General features: G+C 46.5%; 1 long non-coding RNA gene across 1 annotated transcript; it reads right to left on the bottom strand.

The window, feature by feature from the left end:
- Positions 1 to 907: 907 nt before the first annotated feature.
- Positions 908 to 20,968, bottom strand: LOC139046525 (uncharacterized). Its single transcript, XR_011506669.1, has 5 exons — positions 20,349 to 20,968; positions 15,728 to 15,804; positions 14,876 to 14,936; positions 13,956 to 14,133; positions 908 to 9,250 (listed from the first exon to the last, which is right to left on the bottom strand). It is a non-coding gene; the product is annotated as an uncharacterized lncRNA (long non-coding RNA).
- Between the last annotated feature and the right edge of the window lie 6,310 nt (positions 20,969 to 27,278).

Genomic DNA, 27,278 nt, shown 5'->3' with positions numbered 1-27,278 from the left:
ATGTTAAGGATTTACTGTTAATTTTTTATATGTGACTCTGTATGCAATCATTTATAAAATGATTCCTTAATTTTTAAAGATCCTCTCCTAAATATTTACACACAAAAATATGTGACATTTGGGATTTGCTGAGGGAGGGGAAGTGGGAAGATGGACGGACGGAACAAGATCTCCCTGAACTGCCGATTGTCGGAATCAGGTGATGGGTGTGTGGGTGTTCATCGTACTATTCTCTCCACTTGCACGTTTCACCTCACTTTAAAAATGAAACACGCATACATATATGTATAGTCTCAGATTCTTAGAAAATAAAGTCATTTGCTGAAAAACCAAAGAATTCTGCTCCTACTTGCAGCATTTCCATGTGTACACACACACACACACACACACACAAACACACATACATATATATTCCTGCTAATGTTCTAAAATATATATATTCACAGACAACTGTGCGTAGATTCTAATTACTTCTCCGGGTGAACAAGATAATGCATTCTGGAGCCATTGATTAAAAACGTGAACTGTAAAATTATGCTGCAAAGTTTAGAAAACTTTCAGAGGTTACATTTTGACATCCTGGGATCTTGCCTTTAACAATGACAGAAAGCCCCACGAAAATACTGTGCTTCATCTGGTGTGGGTCTTTATCTTATCTTGACAGATTATTGCTGGTTAAATTGTAGTGCTGACTTAAAGGCAGGACTCTTCAAGGGAGTCAGAAATTAAGGCTTCACCAAATGGTAATAAAGCTATTAAAAATGCAAACAGCAAACAGCCACACTGTACAGGTTAGACAGCTAATCCAAACTAGCGGTTTAAAAAGCAGAGCAATTACACTTTTATTTAAATGCAAGGAATATGAGCAAGAATAGAATGAGGAGCCTTGTTTAAATGCATTCTTTTGAATATTTATTAGAAATAATACATGTAGTTAAGCCACTTATCTGATTTCACTGAATAAGTAAAATGCAAAAGATCAATTTTCATAATTATACCAAAGAAGTCTGTCTTTCATAAAAATCTCATTAATAACACCATTATTACTGAAAAAAATATCTTGGTATTATTATTGTTATTCTAATTATCAGCAAAATGCTACTGATAATGTTGTCATAAAATTCCCTTTTAGTATCCTATTAAGACAGATAGACTAAGTAGTGGTTTAAGTTAAATCTAGACCCTAAGTGGCATTATAAAAATCTTCTTTGTGTATTTGGTTAAAATACATTATGTGTATAATTACATAAATTACTACGAGTTTGGCAAACAGGACTCTGTGTGCCCATATGACTGTGTATTGCATATCACCGCTGAGCGCACAAATCTACACGTCTGTGTGCAGGTCACCCCAACACTTCCCACTGAGAGAACAAGTCTTAGACCTTCCTGGATGTTCTTGAAAGCCAGGCCAGCGGTCATCTTAAAGTGAGATGTTCTTGCTTATTAACCAAGATGGGACTCTGTTTTAAGGGTTTATGCATTTATTTATTTCCACTTTCACTCCATAATGATAATTTACCTGTGCTTACTGACCATCCACCTTCAGAGAAGCCGTCGCTTCCCCAAGCTTGACAACCCATGGCTTCCGCTGCCTGGATGTCGCGGAAGTGACTTCACTTCTCTGGGTCTCGGTTTCCATCTCGGGAAACCACGCCAGGAGAAGGAAGTCCTCAGTCGTGGTTCGAGTCCTGATTGTTTAGCTCAAAGTAAAACAATGGGCTGCGTGAAGCTTTGACAAATATCGTCGCAACAAAACCAACCAAACAAAAGGCATTTTGTGACTTCTCTCTGCGTCATGAGCTCTATTAGGAAAAGAGGGATCTGAAGCAAAATTAACTGCAATTCTTGTCGGGACTTTGTTCCTCCTTCCAGTGAAAAAACAGATCGGGCAAACTCGAGTGTCCTTGTTGAAGCAGCGTGCTTTCCTCCTAACCCTCAGGACCCAACAGCCGATGCGCAGGCCGCACAGCCGCAGGTGCGCAGGAACGCCCACTGCGGGACTTCTCTGTCACTCCTCACGAGGCCTACGGAGAGGCCAGCAAGGCCTCCTGCTCTGTGCCTGAAGATGGTCCGGATTACTGAAGAACCAACCAAGAACCAACCAACCCGCTCACTTGAATGCCTGTTTGTGAGCATATGTGACTATCATTGTGCTGGTGTGAATGAAAGCACTTGAATGGTAAGCCTTATTTAGCGAATTAACGATAAAATACCTTCTTGAATTGGAAGAAGTAATAATTTTTTGACAACGTAAATCAGTGAAAGAAGCCACAATATAGTAAAAGACTTATTTTTAGTTTATTCTTACTTTAGTCTTACTTTCAACTCAAAGCTGAAAACGTAAAGAAGTTTTGGAATCTGAAAGGATGCGGCCAATTCGGGCACCCCCTCTGCCTTTTATTCTTATCCCGGGAGTGGACTGGGAGGGGCCACCCCTCACGCGGAAGTGCTCCCTGAGCTACGGGCTGCAAATTGTGGCTGTGACTCCTCCAACTGTCCTCTTTGGGGAGAAGCCCCAGCTCAGCTGCCAGACTGACCCCAGGGGCGTCAGGAGCCTCAGGAGGTGGGGCAGGGCGTTCCCGTGTTTCAGTGGACATTAGAATTCCAGATCATAGAGCTCAGCCTTCCACACAGACAGCCTCTCTGAAAGGAGACCTCTGGCCACCTCCTGAGGCCTCCCAACACAGCCCTGCTGAATCTGCAGCACTGCTAGACAAGGGAGCAGAAAACTCCATCCTAAACCACGTGAAACTGCACCCTAACTCGAACCCAGGGAGCCTAGTCCAGCCCAGTGGAGCCGCAAAAGTTCAACCTCTGTTCCTTTGCGAGGGACCTCAAAGCCTCTGGAGACAGTTGTAAGGATGCTCCAAGTCATCGGTTCCCGTGGTAAGCTCCCCGGCTTGTATTTCTCATCTTTGATACGACGTGGTCTGATCCCCACTCTATTCATTACCATGCTCTGCACAGATTCAGCTTGTCCAGGTCCTTTCAATTCAGTTCCATTCAACTGAACACCTGCTGTGTGCCAGGCACTGTGTACAGACAAGGAAGGAAGGAAGGAAGGAAGGAAGAAAAAGAAAGAAGGAAAGGAGGAAAGGAGGAAGGAGGGAAGAAAGAAAGGGAGAGAGAGAGGGAGGGAGAAAGGAAGGAAGGAAGGGAAACAGTCTCGGGGGCAGCTGGGGCCCCAGGATGGGCTCTGTGGTGGAGGACATTCGGGGTAGCGAAGGATCTCACCTGGAGGACGGTCCAGGGGTCAAGAAAATATACCTGAGGAAGACTCCTTGAAGCCTAGACCTGAAGGATGAGAAGGTATTGATCAGATACAGGGAATAGGAGTCTGATCACCCAGAGGGAGGAGAGAGGCGGAGGGCCCACAGTTCTGGGAAGTTCCCTCCAGGTCCGGCCGGTGGAAAGCAGGTGATGTTGCCAAGCGAGGAAGGCAGGTGACACAGCCAGTGAGGCAGCCAGGCTGAAGTTGGGCTGCTCGGGAGCCCGTGTGGGTTGTGGGGGCAGGGGGCCCCGGAGGGTTGTTTGAGAAGCGCCCCTCAGACTGCAGCCGCAGGAGCAGTTCGGCGTGAGCAAGTCCAGGGCAGAGACCAGTCCGGAGGTGGACACAGAGGGACGGAGGGGTGTTGTCAGCCTTAAGAGATGTGTGGACTGTTTTCCTTAAACTATTTCTTTAAAAGTTTAGCTACATTAAGGGTTAAATGGTCTTTGATAGCTTATCTGGGAACCTAATTTCACTCTTTGACTTTATTTCCATGAAGAAGTATTCTGGGGTCTTAACAACTGCTGTACAACTGAACTTGGGGTGCAACCTGATTGTAAACTAATGCTGCTTGTACGCCAACTCCGGCAATGCTCAGAGAGGGGCCAGGCTCCCGGTGGCTCCTGGCACGAGCCAGGTCTCTTCTGGACTCCGTCCCAGGGCAGATCATTTCCTCAACTGGCTCCAAGTCCCTGGGATGTTTCCCGGCTGGGAACATCAGTGCAGGGTTCAAGAAGGCTGCACCAGGCTGTTTGTGAAAGGATCTGAGCTGGCGTGCCTGGCTCTGCAAGTTCGACAAACGAAGAGAACAGGAAAGCTAAAGCCTAGAGATGATTCCAAAACGAGAAAAAGAGTTTTAAAAAGTAGGCCATGAGCCAGCCCTGACGGCCGAGTGGTTAAAGCTCGAGACGTTCCACTTCAGTGGCCGGGTTCCGTTCCATGGGTGGAACCACCTGCCTCTTCTGTCAGTAGCCGTGATGTGGTGGTGGCTCACAGAGAACTAGGAGCATGTACAACTAGAATATAAAACCATGTACTGGGGTTTTATGGAGGAAAAAAAAAAAACGAGAGAGGAAGATGGTCAACAGATGTTAGCTCAGGGTGAATCTTTCCCAGAAAAAAAAAACAAAGTAAGCCACAAAATGAACCCCTCTGGGAAGCTAGGTCTTGGCTGCCCACTGCTGCTGTTCAGTCCTGGTGAGGACCTTGCGGGTTTCGTCTGTGTGGCCGAGACGCCCATGCCTGCGGTGAAGAACTAGTGTTTTAGTTTCCAATCTGTCATGGAATGACACTTTTGTAAAACATAATAAAAACGAATTACTAAAAAAGTGAAATAAAAATAACCAACAAAATACAGGCCGATTTTTTTACTGAGATCCAGCAGACATAGCATTACTTTGTGAAGTTGCTACAAAAGTTTCTAAATTCTCACCCTGTGAGTCTGCCCTTCTCCTCGCAGACGTGATCAGCCGCTCATGGATCGGGTGGTGTGGCCTGCCTGGAGCTGGCGACGGCGTGGACTCCAACCTGCCCACCCGACTGGTCCGCTGACAGGATGCTTGCTCGGTGCTGGAAGGAGCGGCAGGTTTTGCTCTGTCTGCCTTGTGAGGTGGCGTCCCAGAAATGCATGTGTGGCTGTGGTCACCTTAGGTCCGAAAACCAAGGCTCAGTGTTCCTTTTCTTTGGGGGGGACTACCGTTATTCCTTCAAAACAAATAGTTCCTGGGACATCCAGGGAAAAGGGAGGAAATGGTTCTTTCTTAAATTGGAGCGTGGTCTTCTGGGGTGACAAAATCAGAGGGAAGCAAAACACAGAGACAACCCAAGTGTCCCCGCCCTCGGCCAGTGGGCGAGAAGCCCTTGAGACGAGACCACGAGTCATCAGGCACAGAGAGGTCATGACAGCCTTCGCATCACACCCGGAGACTCCAGTCGTGTTTTTGAAGCTTTTGAAGCTCTGGTGAAGGCCGTGGAGCTCTTCTGTCCCCCTTGAATCAGCCTCTTCTTGTTCCCTCTGTGTTTGTGCACAACTCCCGCCACGCCACTCCTGCATCCCCGCAGAAGCCGCAGAACAGGTTTGTTGATGGAATCATTCATGCATAATAGGTTTCTAGAATGAAGAGGTCACCTGAGTTGCTCGTGGACTCCCAGTGTTGACTCCCAGTCTCTGGTGCCACCTCCGCCTCCGCTGAGGAGGTTCACTGACATCTCGTGGGTAACGGCTGGTTCCTGACTTACTCTTCTCTACGTGTTTTTATTTGTGAAGGCATGTGCGTAATCAATAGGATTTTATGTTCAAAGAAAGGGCCCACCGCACGCTAGTCCCCCTAATGAATGTCATTAAGCAGAGTGCCGTGCTCTCGCTGGCTCCTGAATCGGCCCTTGATGGCCAGGAGAGGCCCACGCTATAAACAGCCTGGAGTGTCCATGGCAACACCCAGCTCAACACTTAACTTCCCAGTGTATGAAGGAGGTGATTACCTTCTTTACATTTGTATGGTTTATAGGAGCAATAATGCTGCTCCCACCCCAGGTCGGACAGCTCCTGGAGATTAATGACCAGCTGGTCATTTTTACTGGCTTATTTTCTTAAAGGCCTTTGATTCCCCCGCAGGTTTTTAAACTCCTCTGGTCACTTACTAACTGCCAGAAAATGTCCTTCTCATGGGTCACAACTGCCCTTTCCTCTTGGTTTTAAAACAAAGGCAAATCTCCCGGCGTCTCTTGCTGTGTGGCCCTAGCCAGCCTGTCAGCAGCACTGTTTACTCCCTCTCTGCATGGGTGTTTATGCACCAGTTTGTGCATTTGAGGAATGGTGCAGAAGGATGTTTGCAATACAGCAAGTAACATACGGGACAATGGATGTGCTCATAAGCCCTATTCTGTTGAACGCCACTCCACTCAGGCATTATAATTGAGAACAATTCTCTGTGTTTTACGAGTGAAAACAATAACACCTCCCTGAGGCTTCCTGCATGCATCCGCGAGGGCACTCAGGGACTCCAGCTTTATTTATAACACGAATAACCTTTGTCAATCACCATCAGGTGACGTGGGATTGCAGGATGCATTTTGTCCTCAATCAGAAATGTCTCCAGCCTTTGCTCCATACTAACTCCTCTGCTAGACTTGGGCTGTGCACACGATGTGCTTAGAACCTGTTGAAAGAGACAGGCGTAGACACAAACTACACACAAAACACACAGCCCAAGCATCAGTAAAGCACAATCATCTCGAGAGCGTCCAGTACACCCACGTCACTGTCGCCGTTGTCACCCACAGCATGGGCAAAAGAAGATGGCACTGTTTACGGAACATCTGATTGTGTGGGACCCTTCCCCAGATGCCTTTCACACGTGTAGATGGTCAGGGGTGCTGCCTGCCCACTGGGAGGGCTGACCTCCGAGCGGTTAAAACAGACGACCCTTGGCACAGATCTTGAGGACAATAGCCAGGTACACAGAAGCATTGCAATCTCTATTGTCTGTGAGCATTGGGTTCAGTGAGGCTGGGGGTTTGTGGTGAAGGATAAATTCTACCCCTGGGAGGACCTCTGCTGTGGCTTTTGAGCTACAAGTCTTCCCCGATGGTGCAGGCCCAGTGTCAGAACAAATTCGGGGATTGGGATTCTAGGTGGGTTCGCGTGGCAACTGCTTAGTATCCGAGGACCTCAGATAATATGCCACTGCGTGTAGTGGGTGCCTGGAGATTTTGTGTGTGCGTGTGAGGAAGATTGGCCCTGAGCTAACATCTGTGTCCATCTTCCTCTGTTTTGTATATGGGACACCTGCCACAGCACGGCTTGATGAGTGGTGTGTAGGGTCTGTGCCCTGGATCCGAACCCATGAACCTGGGCCACCAGGTGCAAACTTAGGCACTGCGCCACTGGGCCAGCCCTGGTGTCTAGAGATTTCTCACTCACCTGGTATAATCTTTTCTTTGATTGTAATGCTCCTGAGAATCCAATGGAGTTATGCACACCCAAAGGTGAGAGTCAGAGAATCAGGACTGTAGCTTTAGCTTTTAACTTAGTCGGTGTGTGTCATGTACCATGTGAACCTTTTTAAATGTCGATCTTGGGCCAGGCCTTGTGGGCTGGTGGTTAGGTCTGGTGCACTCTGCTTCAGCGGCCCCGGCTTGGTTCCTGGGTGTGGACCTACATCACTCCTCAGTGGCCGTGCTGTGGTGGCAACCCACATACAAAACAGAGGAAGATTGGCAGCAGATGTTAGCTCAGAGCGAATCTGCCTCAGCAAAAAAAAATAAATAAATAAATGGCAATAATTTTTTTTGAGGAAGACTAGCCCTGAGCTAACATCCACCACCAATCCTCCTCTTTTTGCTGAGGAAGACCGGTCCTGAGCTAACATCCATGCCCATCTTCTTCTACTTTCTGTGTGGGACACCTCACGTAGCATGGCTTGATGAGTGATGTGTAGGTCTGCACCTGGGATTCGAAGCAAACTTGTGAACTTAACTGCTGTGCCACCGGGCCAGCCATCTGAAAAACAGTAGACAGCTAAGAGACGAACACTGCATGCTCGGCAAGCTGTTTGGGCAGCGTGTGCTGATGACATTCAACCTGGAAGCTGCAGCTCGTGACCTCTACATGAACCTGTGGCCTGGGTCCCCCTGTCTGAGCTGGACTTGCCATTTGGTGCTGTCGGCTTTCGCCCTTTGCTTCACGATTACCAAGTGCCATGGCTCCAAAATCAATCAATTACTTAAAAGCAAGGAAGAGAAAAACCACCCAGCCTTCAGACTTATTCCCAGGGGGTGCTGTTGCTTGAGAGTTAATAACACTGAGCGCTGGCTTCCTGGGGGCCAGGCGTCCATGCTCACGGCCATGCGCTGCTTCTCACTGCTCTGCTCCCAGCGTCTGCAGTCACACTCCTCGCCTGAGGTCAGTGTCGGTGACTCCTCTCCCCGCCCTGTGGGGATGGCCTTCAGTAGCCTCCTCACTCAGCAGCTGCTCAGACGTCTGTCTGTCTGTCTGTCATCCCACTTCTCTACATAAGTGACAGCCCTCCAGGGCGGAACCGTCTGCGTAAACACTGGAAATGGTTTAAAGGAACCCTCCTTGTCACTCTTGGCCAGAACAAGGGCTTCTCTGCCTCATCAGGAGCTGTGTTTTGCTTTCCAACTGGCCAGCATTTTTGGGCACCTGTGACATGCTGGCGTGGTGCCAGGCACTCGACCCCCACGGTGCATGAGCCCAGGCATCCACTTCACACGAGAGCTCAGACTGCAGTGGGAAGTCCACACCAATGACACCAGGGCCATGACAGAACACTGAGGGCGGGTCCCCCACCAGGTGGCCTCTTCACAGGTGACATTTCTGGTCATGAGAGAGCGTCCTGGGAACAGCAAAGGCAGAAGCCCTGAGGGGGACCCAGCTCGGTGTCAGAGGCTGGCTGCTAAGCCAGGGGGAGCCTGGACCGCCTAGGGCTCAGGGCGAGGGGAGGCGGGGCCCTGGAGACCACCGTCCTGGATTTGATTTCCTTTTCACACTAACGGGTTTCAGATGAGGAAGTCTGGTGGTCTGACTGACCATCTCCGAGGGGGTCGCTGGTGCTTCACCGGGAGCAGACTGGAAGCAGGAAAGAGGGGGTGAGAGGTCAGCGGGTGGGCAGGCGAGGGACCTGGGGGCAGCCTGGAGCGGTGCAACCAGGTGCCAGCAAAGCTGACAGATGGAGATGTGTTTGGATGGTGGGGAGGATGAGAGGAAGGGAGGAGCGAGGGCGACCCCCAGGCTTCCGGCCTCGGCAAGGAGCTGGTGGCGAGGTGGTGAGGCTCAGGACGGCTCAGCACAGGCAGAGAATCTGGGCACATTGCGATTACCAGCTCTCAAAGACATAGGCTGCACCGTGCTTAACAGTAAGACAACACGGAGCGTGATTTAACTCTGGATTGTTAGAAAGATTCCTCATGATTTCGAAATCCTCAGGTTCACAGCTTCGAGTTTTGAATGTCGCTCTCCTACGGAGAGAACAGAGGTGGCAGCTGAAATTCAGTTTTTAGCACGACTCGTAAACTAGTTTTTACCCAATATCAACTTAACTGCCGTTATAGACTTTGAAAATGCATATTTAGGAGATCACGATCAGACACGTGGTCACTATGATTGAGCAAAGAATCACACTCCTGCCCCACCAGCTCCCCTTCTCCTTGCACTGGGGAGCGGTTTGAGCTAAATGCTCCCACGTGGTCTTACCAATACTCTTTGCCGTATTCAAAGGTGTCCTTGTAAATTCCTAGCGGCCCAAGTCCAGGAACTTCATTAACGTAGTTCCCTCTGTCAACAACAAAATAGGTGGAAGGAACGGCCTTTCATCTCACTCCGAATTGTAGGTGAGATTTTTAATTTATTGAAAGAATGAACAGAAAGAATCTGTATTAGGTGGCTTTGCGGCAGAGCAATGGAGAAGAGGAATAGCTTTGGAGAAAAAGAAAAGCAGAGGGAGAAGGAAGAAAGAGGGGAAAAGCAGGGAAGAGAAGCCAGGCAGTGGAGGGAGGGGATGGAGGGAAGGGAAGAGCTTTGGCCCACGGTACTGCTCCATTACATGAGGGACCCGGAGCTGGAAGGTGGAGCTCCTCTCTGTCCAGGTCCAGAGGAAGACCCTGAGTGATGGCTTAGTGTAAACAATTAATGAGAGATCACGGCTCCAGGAGCCAAAGGAACATTTATTATTAAGGCAACTAGAAAGAAAATAGTGGAGTGGAAATGGATGAGAAGCTCTGCCCTCTGTCCTGTCCCCCAAGGCAAATGGCAGCAGAGGACGTCTCTTCATCCAGGACTCCACTTGGGGATCAGAGACCAAGGGAGTGCTCTGGCCAGACCTCGTCCTGGTCAGGAATCAGGGATGCCCTTGTCTCGTCAGTCCTTTGGCAGCATGCACCCCCAACACTCGCAGTATCTGACTTTCCCTGGTGTTATCTCAGGGACCACACCTGCCCTGAACACTTGAGGGCACTTTCCCCTACCGTGGGGGGAGATCACTGACATGGCGCCTATTCAGAGGGGCTTGCAATGGGGAAACGGCAAATATACATTGATATGGCACAAGACTTAGTGTATTTCTTCAGGGACAATTAATGAAGGACATTAACAAGACGAAGAGGAAGGGGCCAATCACTGAGTCAGGGGAAGGCCAATGGTGGCCCCTGAGTTTTTGTAATTTTCTACGCATGATAGAGAGAGGACAGAAGAAGCCAAAGTTCCCACCTAGGAGAGGAGGAAAGAGAGGGTGCTGCAGAGGGTGGCCTTCTGTTGCGATGGACAGAGAGCTGCACTGAGATTTAAATGTTTACGTTTGAAAACAGATAATATCTCAAGTCGAGACTCTAGCCTTCCACTTAAGAAATAGAAAAATAAGAGCGAACTAAACAGAAGGAAACAGAGGGAAGATAATAATAAAGCAGATCTCCACAGGCTGAGAACGGAAAGCCAGACAAAACTGAGGAAACCAATAGCTGCTTCTTTGAAAACATCAATCAAATTTATAGACCTCTAGCTGGATTGACCAAGAAAAAAGGAGACAAGAACCAAACGATCAATATCAGGAGTGAGAGAGGCTATCACTCCAGGCTTAGAGACATTAAAAGGATAATAAGGAATACTGTGAACAGCTCTTTAACCTATTTGATAACTTAGATTAAATGACCAATTTCTTGAAAGACAACAAATACTCAAAAAGAAATAGATAGTCCGAATTTCCCTGTATCTATTGAACACATTCAAGTCATATTTAAAACCTTAAACCCTCAAAATCCAGATAATTTCACTTGAAAATTTCTATCAAACATCGAAGCAAGATATAATACTAATCTATACAATCTCTTCCAGAAAATAGAGGAGAAGGGACCACTTCCAAACCCATTTTATAAGGTCAACATTACCCTGATACAAAACACAAAGACATAAGAAAATTACAGGCCAATATTCTTTATGAACATAAACACAGAATCCTCAGCAAAGAAATAGCAAACAGAATTTGGTAACTCATTGTGAGAATGACATATCACGACCGAGTGGGGTTTATCACAGGAATGCAAGGCAGGTTCAACATTAGAAAATCGGTAAACATGTCATCATATAAACAAAGAAAACTCATGATCATCTAGTTAGATGCAGATGAAGCATTTTACAAAACGTAACATCTGTGCTTGATATAAACTCTGCACACACTAGGCTTGGAAGGGAACTTCCTTAACCTGATAAGGTAATCTACAAAAAATCTATAGCTAACATCGTACTTCATAGTAAAGATTGAATGCTTTCCCCACAAAATCAGGAACAAGTAAGATTGCCCCATCTCACCACTTCTGTTCTTTATTCAACACCATACAGGAAGTGCCTGCCAATGAAATCAGGCAAGGAAAAGAGAAAACACACAGATTACAAAGGAAGAAATAAAACTGCCCCTATTCATAGATGACATGGTCATTCACATAGCAAATCCTGTGGAATCTACAGAAAAGATCCTGGAACTAATAGTTGAGGGTAGCAAGGTCACAGGTTACACAGCCAATATGCACACACAGAAAAATTTGCGTATCTACATGTTAGATACAAACAACTGGAAATAAAATTTTTTTAAACAACTATTTCAGTCATAGTATAAAAGATGAAATATTCAGGTATTTGTATCACTAAATACACGCAGGACATGTGTGCTGAAAACTACAGAACACTGATGAAAGAAATCAAAGACCTAAATAAATGGAAAGATACATGGTGTGCATGGATTGGAAGTCTTAATATAGTTAGCGTGTCAGTTCTTCTAAAATTGATCTATAGGTTCAAGGCGATCCTAATCAAAACCCCAGGAGGATTCTTTGGGAATAGACAAGCTGACTCTAAAATTTACATGAAAAGGCAAAGTTGCTAGAATCACCAAAACGATTTGGAAAAAGAACAAAATTAAAACAACCTGATTTCAATACTTACTCTAACGCTAACAGAATCAAGACAGTGTTCAGTTGGCGAAAGGACAGACACATAGATCAATAGAAGAGAATAGAGTCCAGACATAGAGTTGCACAAGTACGGTCAATTGATTTTTGACAAAGGTACAAAGACAATTCATTGGAGAAAAGATAGTTCTTTCAACAAATGGCACTGGAACATTGGACATCAATATGAAAAAAAAAGAGACCCTATTAACTCAAAATTGATCATGGCCCTAAAAGTAAAGCAAAAAACTACAAAAATTTTGGAAGAAAATAGAGGAGAAAACCATTGTGACCTTAGGTTCAGCATAAAGTTCTTAGACACAACATCAAAAGCATAATTCACAAAGGAAAACTTAATAAATTTGTTTCCATCAAAATTAAAAACTTTTGCTCTGCCCAAATCACTCTTAAGAAAATAAAAATACAAGACACAGATTAGAATAAAATATTTGTAAATAGCATGCCTGGCAAAGGACTTGCATACAGAGTATAAAGAATTCTCAAAACTCAACAATAAGAAACTATACAACCCGATAATAAAATTTGCAAAACATTTGAACACAAGTTTTACCAAGAAGATAGATGGGATGGCAAATAAGCACATGCAAAAAAGCTTAATACTGTTAGCCATTAGAGAAATGCAAATTTAAACCACAATGAGATACCACTATATTTAATCTATTTAGTACACCCATTAAGAGGCTACAATAATTTCAATTCAATGATAAGTGTCAGTGAGGAAGTAGAGAAACCAGAATTCTCACACAATGCAAAATGGTACAGCCATTCTGGAAGACAGTTCAAAAGTTTCTTATGAACATAATCTTATCACAAGAACCAGCAATCCTACTGCTGTGTATTTGTAATTACCCAAAGGAAATGAAAACCAATGTGCACACAAAAAAGATCACTTTCACAAATGTTTCTAGTAGCTTTTTTCGTAATCACCAAAAACTGGAAAGAATCTGAATGTCCCTTGAATGGGAGTGGGAAATAAACTGTGGTTCCTCCATACCGTGGAAACCCAGCCAGCAATCAAACGGAACAGGCTATTCATGCATGCAGCCACGTGGATGAATCTCAGATGTGGCGTGCGAGGTGTGAAGCCAGACTCAAAGGCTACATTCCGCATGATCCCATTTTCAGGACATTCTGGAAAAGGCAGAACTCTGGGGACAGAGAAAAGGTCAACAGTTCCCTGGGTTTAACGTTGGGGGCAGAGTTTGACCACAAAGGGGTAGTATGAGAGAATTTGAAATGAGGGGGATGGTGAAATTGTTTCGTCTTTTAGTTGTGGTGGTTGTTACACAACCCTTTGCATCAGTCAAAACTCATAGAACTGTGGGGCCAGCCCCGTGGCCGAGTGGTTCAGTTTGCACGCTCTGCTTCAGCAGCCCAGGGTTTCGCCAGTTCGGATCCTGGGCACGGACATGGCACCGCTCATCAAGCCATGCTGAGGCAGCATCCCACATGCCACAACTAGAAGGACCCACAATTAAAAATATGCAACTATGTACTGGGAGGCTTTTGGGAGAAAAAGGAAAAATAAAATCTTTAAAAGAAAAAAAAACCTCATAGAACTGTGCATTAAAACAAGTAAGTTTTAAGGCATGAGATTTAAAAAAATGTTTCAATAAAAAGCGTACATTAAAAAATTGATTCATTTTTCCTATAAAAAATTTAAACTTGTAATTTTTTAAAATTAAAACTTAAGAGAAAGGAAAATTACCTGCATCCTTATCCAGAGACACTTACAACTGACATTTTGGTGGATTTCATCATACTTTTCTATGCATACGTTTTTCTGAGTTTGTTTTTGTCCTTTTTGTATTGAAGTTATCGTGTACGTAATCCACAGTCAGCCTTCTGGAGATTCCCAATCTCTTTCTCCTTCCAGAGTCACTGTCCTGTGAAACAAAATTGAGGTGTCTCGTGTCCCCATCCCACCTTTGCACATCACCCCATTTCTTCACTGCTCTGGAGATCTTCAAACAGTTGGTGTTGCTCCTATTCCTATTTGCTCCAAAGTCCTTCTGGACAATAATAATTCGTCTTCATTCAGCAGCTAGAAGTCAAGGGCAGCCTCAGCTTGAACTTCTTTTTCCACAGTGGACACTCAAATATTCCTCCCTTCCTCCCGAATACCAGCCACACAAGGCTCCATGTACACCTGACTTTCTGAAAGTTTCAGGTCCCAGAGCTGCCATTTTGGGTATTTCCAATGTTTTCTGGTTTATAGTAATGTCTCTATAAACGTCTGTGGCTACAAATCTTTATCTGTATCAAAAAGTCTCCCACTAGGGTAGACTCTGCACAGGATGGGGAAGAATTTAAAACTAAACGTTAACTAGCACTTTCCTAAAATGTCACCAGCCATTTCTCCTACAAAGAATTGCCCCATTCGAGCCTTCAGATGATGGCAGCCCCACTGACATCTTGAATATGACCTCACAAGAGACCACCAAGCCAAGTCACTCCCGAATTGCTGACTCACAGAATCTGAGAGATGGTGAATGTCTGTTGCTATGTTTTGGGTGATTTTTCCACAGCAGCAGATACTAACACCGTAGCTCAGCAAGAGCACACAGAGAGACGGCCTGGGGTGGGAGTGAGCCATCGGCTTGCTACATGGAAGTGCAACCCTCTTACCTTTAATGACGCCAGGTATGAAGTATAAGCTGGGGGAAAGGCTGTTTTGATATGTTCAGTGCTGAAAGACATGGAAAAACTAAGAAAGTTAAGAAAAGAAAATTTGACCTGTGAAAAAAGGTTAAAGAAATTAGGACTACTTTATCCTTAGAAACAAAACACTAACATTTAGTGGTAACTAAACTAATTGGCTAACTCGCATCACCCCTCCATTCCAATACCTGCTGACACTTAGGAAATGGGTGAAGGGTTCAGTATAAAAGACAAGCGCTCTTGGGCATAAAGAAAATGTCTTTATTCTAAGGAACTTGTAAGGATTATTGTTAAAACTCCACCTTTGGTGTGAAAAGCCATATTCATTAATTATCTATTTTAGGCTATATGATTAGTGAATGCTAAGGTAAAGGTTGACAAAGATGATTTTGAAGTCCCTAACTGGATTGAAACAAATAAATTATTCTTTACATTATGAATCTTAATATGAAATTCTCAAATAATAATGCTCCAGATTAAATAAAGACACTGAATTGACAGTCTTCTGTTGTGGGCATGCATGACCTCACGGAGAGCGGGGAAAGATGAGCAGGGGCTGGTGTTGAGGAGACAGTTTCAGAAGGAAAGAAACTCCATCCTTTGCACATAATCTTAAACAGAATTCTGTCTTGTTTCCTTGGTTTAAGCCCAGTGCACATGGAAAAAGTATCGAACTCGATTTTACTGGAGAAAGAGCCTTATGCACTAGAGCAGGGCTTCTCCGGGCTACCCTGGGATCTCCCGTGGGCAAAGCTCCATTCCTGTTCCCAGAAATGACAAGAATTTGAAGACCTGTTGGTGATTGTAAGTGCCACTTACAGAACATATACTCCTAGAACATTGTTCTTTCTCTCCCTCCTTCTCCCATTGAATGCTGCCTTCTGAGACGAAAAATTCTGAAAAAAGAAAGACTCTTGATTTCACCACACACACACACACACACACACACACACACTCGGGTCCCCATAGAACAGAGCTTGTATTTTGAAATCTGCTCGAAAAGAGCAGTCATTCATTATATTAGTCATTTCTTCTTGCTATTTCCCAAAATAGCTGCAAAATGAGTTTGGTACTTCTTAATTCAAATAACCCAAAAATCCGCAGTAATTATGCTGTATTTTCATGTACCTTGATAAATTGAGCATGATCACAAAGCAGTTTTATGACCATTTTCTCTTAAACAACTGTTTTCATGAAATCCAAAAATGACTATAATTAATCTTTGTATTTAGGAATTTCTGGAACATCCCTGAGTAATTGTCTCCGACACCACTTCTCTGAGAACAGAATGATGGCTCAGTTTCTAAACGCAAATAGATCTTGGAGAAGAAGCTATTGCTGCTTAACTCCCAGAAAAGCAACAAGTGAAGTGAAAAGTCTCTGAGATCGCTGGCTTCACTCACATCACACACATTTATCCCATGAATACCTCACGCCACCCCCACCACACGAAGACTTTGTAAAGTTAGAATCGTCTAGAGCTGGATCTATGATCTTTTACTAAAAGTAAAATATCACATTTCCCTTGGTCAGAAGAGCTCATTACACCCAAATTTAGAGCTTTCAGCTCAAGGCTTTAAATCAGAGATGATCCATCTCTCGGCATCAAAGTGTTCAGCTCTAGCTAGGTGCTGACCAGTTTACACAAAGAACAAGGCAAAGACTGTGTGAGTGTATTAAGGTCAAAGTAAGTGTCCTCACCTTCCTAAAAGCATTGGCAAGTCCCAAGACAATCCCAACTTTTCCAGGTTCCCCCAGAAGAGCTTCTCATGCTGCTGTCATGCAGACCGCGTTGGTCTGAGGACTGGAGTCATTCTCACGATTAAAACATGACCAGAGCCTCCCAGAGGTCTCGGGCCATCCCATCGGAAGGACCGCTTTATACTGCTCACCGTGATTTCTTTATTACGCTTCCTCGACCAATCCTAAAAGAATGCCTTGTTTTCTAGAGAATGAGACTAAGGGATGGTAAAAATAAAAATAATAAATAAAGCTTCCCATGAGTTGTGCCAGCTGGAACAGCCTCTGAGCATTAAAGGGGAAGCTGGTCTCGGCTGTGTCCAGTGGGGAGCAGCAGCACTGGGAGGTGAGGGGTGGTGAGGGAGGCACCCGGTCAGCCCTCCCCAGGGCTCCCACCTCATCACCTTCTGCTCCAGCTGAAACAGCCAGTGCTCTTTCAACACCGCCAATGGGGCAAGCCAACCACACTCTTGTGGATGTTGGCTTTTACTCCTCTCCTGCTCTTTGCTGTGCTTCCCCTCCCTCTCTTCCTCCTTCCTTCCTCCTTCCATCCTTTTTCCTTGCTCACATCCCTCCCTCCCGCCCACAGCCAAGCCTGGCACACGCCAGGCACTATCCTCAGTGCTGAAGACACAAGTCAAATTGAGGCAGGGTTTCCATCCCAAAGCGGTGAGAGGAACGGAAAAGTAAACCCACGATTACAACGTAGCGTTACAAGTTCCAGCTGAGAAAAATCCACAGCCGCCTTCGAGGGAGCCCCCAAATGCCACGGGGCCAGAGCGCTGGGAAAGTTGTCTGCAGGGGCGCCACGCACTGCGCTGGAGGTACGCTTGGCTAGAGGCTCAGGGACAAGGCGTGGGGGCGGGCCTGTTCCCAGCCAGCTGAACTGCTGGCACTGCTCCCCAAAGCCACTGATAGCATTTGAGTTTTAATATCCAAATTGCCCGTTTTGAAATGTGTCTACGTGAATCTATTTAAAGTCTTGTCTCCCGCGCGGTGGTGCATTTGATATATGAGGAGTTTTGATTTCATTTCTCATTTATTATTCTTCATATTCAAATTCAGAACGTATGATTTCACCCTGAGAGCTCTGAGGAGGACTGGGAGTGAAGTGGGGACAGTGTCTCACCTCCCGGAGGCGCCGCAATCTGTACTGGTACAGCCAGCCTCACTTCTGAGCCCACTCTGGGGCCAGGCCACAGGGCCCGGCCACTGCTGGCCTCGCGGCTGGTGACTGCACGTTAGGAGTGAGCGTCCTGCCATGTCAGCTGTGAGCCCGTGTGCTCCTGGGGTCTGCACTGGAAGCCCCCCGCTGCTGAGCTCATTAAGGACCCTGAGGTCATCCTGGCATCCTGAGCAGCCTCACGAAGGAGCAGCATGGGAATCGCCCCCTGACAGCCCCCTGATTGGGACTTGCCAGCCCAGCGGGGCTCCGGGAGATGGAATGAAAAGACGCCTGAGCCTCTGTGCAGCCCCAGGGTCCTCAGGCTCCAGGACCTGAGTGGCAGGCCCCAGAGCTGCTTAGGTTAGAATAATTCCAAGGTGGGACCAGACCACGTGAATGCGGCTCTGAATCTAATCTCCTCCTGGACTGATTGGCAATTATGCTGCCATGCATAGATGCAATCAGATCTGAAATCATCTCCACCCCGACTGCTGCCAGCAGCAAGGCCTCTCCTCCTCGAAGGCTGATGCCACATCCCTCGAGGCTGAAGAAGCCAGGATGCGAAAACAGGCTCTCACTCAGTCCCGTTGATTCCCAAGGCCCTGGGCTCGGCGCAGGTGAAAGACGACAAAGTGGGAGGGTCGGGACCCTGAGTGGACCCGGCTGGCTCCATCAGCAAATGAAAAAAAAGCAACTGGCAACTCAACTTGAAAATCCAAATAAAATGGAGAGCTGGACATCTTGGGTGTTGCTTTTTTGTACAAAGAGCTTCCTCGTCATCCCTTCTACGCTGCATACGAATAAGATGTCCTGTCCCACCCCACTGCCTGCTGACCGCTGACATTCCTTCCCCTCAGAGGTGGAGACAAGGGCCTGTCTTGGCTGTTCTCCCAGGGCTTACCCCACGGAGTTGGTGCAGATGTGGAAACTTAATGGCTGCCGCAGGGACCTCCATTACATGTGCCAAACTTCCCATTTTACAGGTAAGGCATCTGAGACAGCCAGGGTCCTGCTCTGTCCCTGTGTGCCCTGCAGTACCCACCCCGCCCAAACTTGGCTGCAGCTGGGAGAGACGGAGGGTGCAGGAGAGGTGGAGGGTGCAGGAGAGATGGAGGGTGCAGGAGAGAAGAAAGGTGGAGTAGAGATGGAAGATGCACAAGAGATGGAGGGTGCAGGAGAGATGGTGCGTACAGGAGAGGAGGAAGAGGGCCCTACTCCCCTGGCTGCTTCCCTCAGCTGAAGGACATGCCCCTCTCTACACAGCTTCCTTCCTCTGTCACCCCCAGTTTGGCTACTGCTGTCCCCCTTCGTCCATTTAGGCCTGAGGGTGAGACCAGCTCCAGAGTCAGGACCCCCAAACCCCACACTATGCCCTCTGGTTTCCTTACTGCCCCACCTTTGACAACGTCCCTCTTGGAGCCCCCATGAAGCCCCTCCTTTCAAGTGTACCCCCGTGTTGGGTGGCCCCTGACTCCACTTCAGGCTTGAAGCACACTGAGCAATGGCTGGCAGCCTGCATGTGCGCCCCCGTCTGCACATGTGGCAAGGTGTGGAGGACCACGTTCCCTGCAGGGCTGGTTCACTGGTGTCCTGGGGCTGCTGTGCCAAAGGACCATGCTCTGGGGCTTCAACAGCAGTGTGTTCTCGCCACGTTCTGGAGGCTGGGAGCCCGAGGTCAAAGTGTGGCAGGGCTGCACCCCTCTGAAGTCTGCTGAGGAGAATCCTTCCTGACTCTTCTAGATCCTGGATTTTGTGGGCATCCCTTGGGTCATAGACGCCGCCCTCCAATCTCTCCCTCTGACCTCCCACAGCCTTCTTCTCTCTGTGTCTCCTCTCCTCTTATAAGGACACCAGCCACGTCAGAGTAGGGCCACCTTACTCCAATGTGACTGCATTTTAACTAATTACGTCTACAACAACCTTATTTCCAAATTAGGTCACGTTCTGAGGTTCTGGGTTTAGGAATACTTGCCCTGAGCTAACATCCATTGCCCATCCTCCTCTTTTTTGTTTGGCTTGAGGAAGATTAGCCCTGAACTAACATCTGTGCCAGTCTTCCTCCACTTTACCTGTGGGACGCCTCCACAGCATGGCTAATGAGTGGAGCAGGTCTGCACCTGGGATCAAAACACACAAGCTCCGGCTGCTGAAGCAGAGTGTGTGGAACTTTAACCCCTCAGCCTCGGGACCAGACTCCTCAACATGTCTTTTTGGGGGTCACAGCTCATCCCAGAGCAGGACTGTCTGGCCAGCTGGGCCTCCCCAGCCCATGCTCTCTCCACACCTCAGGGCTTGCTCACCCAACACCTGCTCTGGTGTGATTGGAGACCACGGCTCTCCCAGTTTCCACTGGATGTTCATGACCCGTATCGCATCTTCCTTCATTTTCTTTCCCTCCTATTAGGTTATCCATGTAACTGATCACCCAGACCAGGGCACTCTCGGCCCCGAAACAGGTGTTAGCAATCAGGCTGGACGACAGGCGTGGGCCAGGACTGCCGAGAGCTCACCCCTCCTACCCACCGTCAGACTCACCTTTCCCAGCCTTTCTCTCATTGAGGATGAGAGCGTTTACTGTTCTGTTTTTGTAATTTGTAGGCTCGCCAGCATCATTTTTGACAAATCGTCTCTACTCATTCGGGAAAAAGATGCTCACACAATTCCTCCACTGAAAAGTGTAAAGGGCATCACTGTTCTGTTTTATTTTTTCTCCCTAATCAGCATGGATGGATGACAAGCATTTCTCTGTCTTTTTCATGGTTATCCTCGAAATGTCTGTGAAGCGGGAGAAGAAGGTGGGTTTGGGGCCAAGTTGCCCAGATGCGAGACCTGAACCCACCACTGGCTCAGTGTCCTCATCAGGAAAGTGGCCACCACCAGGGTATACACAACCTCATCAGGTCGTTTTGAAGATCACACAAGGTACTCCAGGTATAGACTGGGAACGCTGCCGGGCCCACAGGAGGCGCTTGACGTCGGCTCCGAGTGCCACCATCTGTGGGGCGCCTGTGCGCTCTGTGTGCCACGCACCGGGAGGCACCCAAGGCGCCACGTCCACAAGCCAGCAGTGTTTCCTCGTAGCGACCGGCCCCACTCTGCTTTCTGTTCTCCCACCCCTTAAACCTGAAGGGAAGAAAATATCATCTTGAATAGACAGGCCATTTCCGTCTGTACAAATCAAGGATGGAACGTAATGCGTATTCTCAAAATGTGTGTTAACTGTTAAGTCATGAGTATTTCAAGAGTGGGTTTAACAAGGTTTAAAGTGGGAACATTTTTCCAGACCAGAATAAGAAATGTACTGAGACGTCTCTTTGAAACTCAGTAATTTCAATAAGTTTTCGTTTATTTAATTCCTTGAAAAATTGACAAAAAAATGACATTTATAAATATTTAAGCATTAATTATGTATTTTTATCTTTATTACCAGTATATTAATTAAAGGCCCGTCATAGTGGGAAAAGCATTTTGTATTTTATAAATTTTGACAACTCAAAATTTTTTTTATCAAAAAGCCTAGGAAACTCTCTCACTTGACAAACCTTACATAGTGTACTCACTTACTCTCTAGCACACAGCATCCTACTGGATTTGCTCAGCCAGTCTCGCATCCTCGGCAGGCACCTTCCTCTGTCGGTGCCCAGACAGAACATAGCCCCAGCACCCTCCTGACCGTGTGCACACGCCCTCAGCACTGGCGCCTGCTCTCTCTCAGCAAACTCAGGAGCCCGGCCCCAGCTCTCGCCAACATCTCGCCCTCCTCCCCCTGGGGGGCTGGAGGAAACACACAATCTTGACTCCTGTATCACCTTCAAATCACAGCCATGTGCTTCCAGTGGACCTAAAGCTGCTGCTCCAACACATGCGTTCCCCTCGTCCGTTCTCTCCCCAGCTGCCCTGGGGCTGTCACCCATCTGCTCCCTCTGCTCTGCATCAGGCCTTTATCTTCATCTTGCCCTCACACACTTATTTTTTCCTCCCTCATTCCACAGACATCCACCGAGCACCTGCTACCTACCTGGCTTTGTTCTGGGCACTGAGGACATTGCAACAAACCACACAGGCAGGGCTCGCTCCCAGTGGAAGATACCTCCCGGGTCGGGTGACAGTCATCAGAAGGGACCAGGCACCTGTCCGTTACATGCTTGGGGGTAAGCACCATGGAGACAAAGAGGAAAAAAGGATCATGGCTGGGGGACCCTAAATAGGTGTCCAGGGAAGGCCACACCAACAAGACAGTCTTTGAACAAAGAGCTGATGTAGGACAGGAAGTGAGCCACTCGAGGTGAGAGGGAACAGGCGTATGAAGGCCCTGAGGCGGGAGCAGGAAGGGGGTCACTGCAGCCAAAGTGGACTGACTGGAGGGGCATGTCAGTCAAAGATGTGACCAGAGGCGTAACAAGGGGCCAGCCTGTGGTCCCATGCACACCCAGAAAGGGCAGCCCATCTGCTCCCTGAATCCTGAGGTCAGCCACTCACCTGCAATGATCGCTATCTGTCTGTCTGTCTCTGTCTGTTCCTCTGATTGTCTGTCTTTCTCTGTCTCTTTGTCTCTGTCTCTCTCTATCCATCTTTCTCTGTCTTTCTCTGTGTCTCTCTCTGTCTCTGTCTCTGTCTCTCTCTCTCTGGCTTCACTTGCTCTCAGATTCTTGTCAAGGACTGTTCTCAGGGGCAGAGTGAAGCTAGGTAGCTGAAAGTTGCTGTAAATATTCAGTGAGAATATGGTTACCCTTTGACCTCATGTCCAACACAGCCACAGATGTAAATCCTAGATAAATAACCTCAATCCCCATTAGATGCATTTGCTGAGCCCAAATGCTTGCTTTGAAGCCATGGATGACTATAGCTTGCTAATTTACTGTTTTCCTGTTTAACCAGAGGGGTAACTCAATGGTCATAAGGATTTATGAGCTTGTTTTCCAGAAGAAAAAGAATGCCTCTAAGAAAGTTACAATCCCTGGGTGATGTGACCACAGCTGCCCCTGATGCCAAGAAGTCTGGTTGCTCAAGGTCTTATCTGAAGTGAAAGAAATGTGGACTTCCCCTTTGTTTCCCCAGAACTCCACCTCCAAAGCCCCTCAGCCCTATAAAGACCCCCTGCTTTCTCTCTGTGTTAAGATGGATCTGAAAGGACCTGCTTTCACACCTTCTCGCTTTAGCCACTTTCAACACATCTTTCTCTACCTCCAAGCTCTGGAGTCTCGGTGGTTGGCTTACTGTGCATCGGGCACATGGACCTGAGGTTAAGAGGTCTGGTATCAAGAGGAGCAGGCAGAGCCCTTACAACAACTCCAGTAGTGAGATGTCCCACACCCGGCTAGGCTACACACCCAAGATGTAGCAAACCTCAAGTGTCTTTCCTGCTCAAAATCATTCACCAGGTCCTTATTGCCCGAAGAACCTGGTCTGTATTTGTCACCTGTTGTCAAGACCTGCACTGCTCCATCAGATGCCCCTTCCCCAGGGTTGCTCCCTCTCTTCTCATGCTTAGTCTTCTGCTCCATCCAGACTAGAGGATGCCCCACCCCAAGCGCCCTGTGGAAACCCCACCTCATCTACCTCTGCTAAGTGATGGCAACTTTCGCTCAGGCTCTCCAAGTCTGCTCTTTGTCTAAGGCCCTAAGCAAATTCCATCTCCCCCTGGGAGCTTTCCTCGACTCCCCAGCCCCAAACGGCTCCTCACCCCAGAATTATTAAAGCATGCATTCCTGTAGACATACCCCTTGGCAGATGGCTTGCACTTTCCTGAGAACAACTTCTTCTTTTATGCCTCTGCACCTTTGTAAATGCTGTTCCGTGCCTAGAATGTCTTTCTCTGCCTCTCCTCTTTCTCCAAGACTGAGACTCCTGGATGCTGTGATCTCACCAGCCGCAGATGCCCCCACCCTTCAAGGGTCCCCATGGAATGACATTGACGAATTGTGTGCTATTCAAGTGCTTCCTCCCTGTCTTGTCCACAAGGTTGAGAATTTCTTGAGAGCATGAATCATAACCAATATCTTTTTTTGGTTTTGTATGCCGCACTTTGCAAAGTACCAGGAATATAATAGATATTTATCAAATATCTATTGAATCAAACTCTACCCTATTGTCTTCTCTTGTCTTCTCAAAAGGAATATAAGTTACTGTTGCAGCTTATGCATAAACCCAGTGAGGCATCTGTTAACTTTTGCAGACTAGAAATGAAAGACCAAGCCTCAGATCTTCAGAAACATCCTCCATGGAATGAGTTTTGAGAGCCCTTCCCTCCCTTGCTCCGTCTTTCCTCCTCGAGAGAGAAGCACACGAAATACGTTTTTGAAAGCCATAAACCCTGGCCCTGCTCAGATCAAGGAGGAAGGAGGTGCGCCTGGGAATTTGGCTTGTGAATGAGAAGGCTGCTCCTCCTTCCTCCGCACCGCTCACCAGAGGTGCATCCTCCAGCACAGCGGGAAAGAGAGGCTGGATTTACTCTTCTTCCAGAGCAGCCGGGGCATCCCGGGAAGAGCCGAGGGGCGTGGATGAGGGCTCAGGGCCGTGTTCCTGCTTCTCAGCCACAAGCTCTGGTGTTGGTGCCCGTGCGGGTCTAGTTAGAAAATAGCCGGGAAACTTAGGAAGGCCACACCAAAGAGAGTGCCAAGGGGACAGCTAACCCTTCAAGGAAAAGTGTGCCTGTGGTTTGAACAACGGGCATGTTGTGAACAACCCCCCAGACTCTAAGGTCAAATCATGATGGTGCAATGGAAGTTCTGAGACTCATGTAAGATGGGGCTGATGACTTCCATTTTCCTGTGGATGCGAGTGGCCCCAGCACACCTGTCCCAGCCGGACACAACAGCAGGAGTGCACTGGCAGCCGAAGCACAAATGCTGGGCTTGCTAACCAGACCGTGGGGATGAGCACTGTCGGGGTGTGTGTGTCGGGAGGGGGTGTCGGCCCCTGATGTCCACAGCAGACCCATGAGCAGAACTGGACTGTTTTCAGCCCTCATTTTCACGTGAAATCTGGTATTTTAAATTTTAAAAAATTCTTTATTCCAGACCCCAAACTCTGATTTATTTCGCTTTTCTATTTCTGTTTTGCAGCTGTTTTTCCAGAGTTCCTGTCGACCTGCAGCTGTTGCTCACTGCAATATCTGAACCACTGCAATGCTCTCGTGGAAAGTGCTCCCTTTCCTGTTAGATCGCAATCAGGAATTGGCAGTTCTGGGCTGTCGGGTTTTCTCCCCAGCTTTATTTCATTACAGCTTATTGCATGCCTGAGCCAGTACGTTTGCATTAGAAACACAGCTCAAACCTGAAGAGAAGGCTATTGCAGTTACTGCCACTCGGACGTATGTTCTAAATATAGTAATTGTTCAATGGGATGGCATCCTCTGGTCGTTAGATAGTCTGTGTCTATTTTTGAAATATATTTACTAACAGCCATTCGGTTAATTATATCAGATTGTCAACTTATTAAGTATCTTTTGTGATAATAAATAGATTATAGTGGTAACAGGAAGAACAACTTGTGAACTTCCGCCGATAAGAGAATGGTGATTCAAGGATCTGACAGATGGAGCCTTTACTCACCTACGAGATGGCTATGGAGCCAGCTCTTGAAAACAAACTGACTCATGCCACTGACTCCAGCAGATGTGACCTCTGACGAAAGTCTCAAGGACTTTCTTGTCCAACCACTGACATTTTGGTCCCATTACAAAGAATTTCGTCGATATTAATAGCAGTTTTCAGAGAGAAAGCAACAGTGTATGAAGCTTGATATAAACAGATGAGCAGGAGGGAGCCCTCACCCAGTGATATTCGGGCATCATTATGGGGCTTGATCCATCCCAGAACAAGTTATGCAGTCTAGACAATGTGCTCGGAATTTGATAATATTTCAGCCTTTCTATGGAACGTATCTTGAGGAAAAGAACAAAGACCCTACCAGCAATGGACAGATATGCAAACTATAGCGACTGGCTTAGAATTATAGAAACTTTACAAACGTCTGCCTTCCTATGCAAGTTGTCTAACTTGCAAAAACATTTACAATTTGCTTACCGCCATATTAAAATCTAGATAAGGTCCCTCATTTACGAGAGGGTTTCGTTGCTTTCTTATCTGCTTTTGAGACATCTTGTAATAAGTCTTTTTTTTCGGTCTGTAGTGCTTTTTCAATCAATGTAGCTGACACCAGATAATTTCACACAAGGGACATATCACACTGGCCCTGTATGAACATTGACCTAATTTAGTTAATCTTAGATTATTTACCCAGAATCTCCTGTCTGTGAATATTTGAACGTGTATAACCATTATAGTCTTTAGGGAAAAAAGAAACACAGAAAAGCAAATGAGAGTCTGTCTAGTTTCATAACATGATGAAGCAAACGAGGCCAAGAGATAGGTACACGAAATAAAGAGAAGAACGAGCCATGGGGAACTTGGCGGGCACGTGGGACCTCCTCCTGCCCGGCTGGGGGCAGGTGCCCCAGCTTCTCCTCTCAAAGCTTGCTTATCATTTTTGGTTCTTTTACTCTGAGAAGAGTCCAAAAAAGTAGAAGAGCAGAGTTGACAGTGAGAAGTGGCTAAATTCTTGCAGTTGCTTCTTATAGTTATCTCAGTAAGTTTAATGAGAGCCAACATGAGTCATCACAGAAACAAATGACCTTGTCATCCTAATAATAACACGCCAGCCTGCACATCCACCGTGGCGGTGTCACCTGCGTTCCCAATGAGATGCTGCTGGCTCTGCAGCAAGACACACGCCAGTTTTTCAGTTATTCCCTTGGAAACTCCTAAAAAACAGGCAGTTTGATTAAAGCATAAAATATTTCTATTATTTTCTTACTAATTGAACAGAAGCCTCAAATAACAAGAGTGCTATTTTCTAAGGAGTTAATACGAAGAATAAATCTTTTCAATTAGCTTACCCACCAAACCTTGACCATTCTTGGTATTATACCACATTTTCTTTTTCCCTTAGTTAAATTTAATTTAGCCAAAATAGAACAGTAAATGGACATACTAATAATGAGCAACAGGAGAGTTTCTTTTGTGATAAAAACAAATTTTAAATTTTACCTAAAATTATCTATAAGATACTTCTAATTTATTGGTAAAATAGACTCACCTCACATTTTTGTTGAATTGTTTCTTCATTAATTATAGAACCCTCAAGATAAATATATAAAAAATACAACGTGTGTGTAACAAGTAGCTATGCATGCAGAATTTTCCTGTTGCAGTTGTACCGAATTTATTAAAAACAACAGTCTTGGAGCAATCTCTTCTTTCTTGCTATCATCAAAGGATGAAAAGTAATTTCTAAGTTTTATAACTTTGTTTCTAGAACTCTTGTCTCTACAATGTTAAGATAGACTATTTTAAAATCATATTTAAAATATTAAAAGCCTGCAAATAGGTTTTATTGCAATCTCCTTGACCAGGGTGTGACGTCACAATTTTTAAAGCTGTGAGTCAATCATAGGAATTAAAG

The sequence above is a fragment of the Equus asinus genome, chromosome 11 (genome assembly GCF_041296235.1).
Source record: "Equus asinus isolate D_3611 breed Donkey chromosome 11, EquAss-T2T_v2, whole genome shotgun sequence".
In the NCBI taxonomy this organism is placed as follows: domain Eukaryota; kingdom Metazoa; phylum Chordata; class Mammalia; order Perissodactyla; family Equidae; genus Equus; species Equus asinus.
The sequence above is the reverse complement of the archived record's forward strand: the minus strand, read 5'-3'. Positions and strand labels throughout refer to the sequence as shown.